Raw genomic sequence first — 863 nt, 5'->3', positions numbered from 1 at the left:
AAAAAAAAAAAAAAAATTCACAATTAAAGCAAGGCAGAGTATAAACATTCCAATTGCAAAGAAATGATGATGTTTTAAAATTTATTCATTCCTACTTTACTATTCCCTTCATCCCACAACGGTCTTCCTTAAAGTTATCCCACAATTAAAGAAGATTTTTTTGTTTTTTGGAGGTGGGGGTGATGTAGATACACACCCATGGATCGATCCAAACCCATCAAGGTATCCAGACAGAGATGAGGCCAATCCATATTTGGCTATTTGGTCTAGTAGGAGTTTAGTAAATCTTATTTATTCGGGAATATTATGTAATCTTTTATTTCAAGTAGGATATGTAGGAGATATTAGTTTCTTAGATTGAGTTAGTTTCCTATTTAGAGTTGGTTTCCTAGTTTAGTTTTGAACTAATTTCCTTTTAGGATTTGTTTCCATGTTGGAGTCTTTATTTGCCTATTAAATATGCTTGTAACCAGTTGAGTAATTAGAGATTGAAAAGATGAATTAAGTTTGAATGTTTGAGAGCCTTAGGGTTGTGTGTGATTCTTCCCCCCATCTTTGTGCGATTCCTCCCTCTCCCCTGCAACTCTGAGCATCTTAGGGATTTCTTCCCTTCCCCTACCGGCCCCCCCATCAAGTGGTATCAGAGCCGAAGGATCCCTTGCTCTACAGAAATGCAACTCCCTTCACCTCCCACAATAGCCCACGCAACTCCCTTTCTCTCCCTATTCCCTTCCCCACTCTCTGTTTCGTCTCTACCGAGACTGAGAACAGCCCTAATCCCTCCTTTTTTCCCTCCCTTCAATTCCCAACAAATAAAAAACCCCACCCCCTCCTCTTTCCTTTTTACGACAGCCAAAAAAAAA

General features: G+C 39.2%; 1 protein-coding gene across 3 annotated transcripts in view; it reads right to left on the bottom strand.

Annotated features, from left to right (window-relative positions):
- Positions 1-863, bottom strand: part of LOC122070519 — a 16,112-nt gene that overhangs the window by 10,599 nt on the left and 4,650 nt on the right. The window lies entirely within an intron of this gene.

The sequence above is a fragment of the Macadamia integrifolia genome, unplaced genomic scaffold (genome assembly GCF_013358625.1).
Source record: "Macadamia integrifolia cultivar HAES 741 unplaced genomic scaffold, SCU_Mint_v3 scaffold94, whole genome shotgun sequence".
In the NCBI taxonomy this organism is placed as follows: Eukaryota; Viridiplantae; Streptophyta; class Magnoliopsida; order Proteales; family Proteaceae; genus Macadamia; species Macadamia integrifolia.
This window is presented reverse-complemented; position numbering and strand designations above follow the sequence as displayed.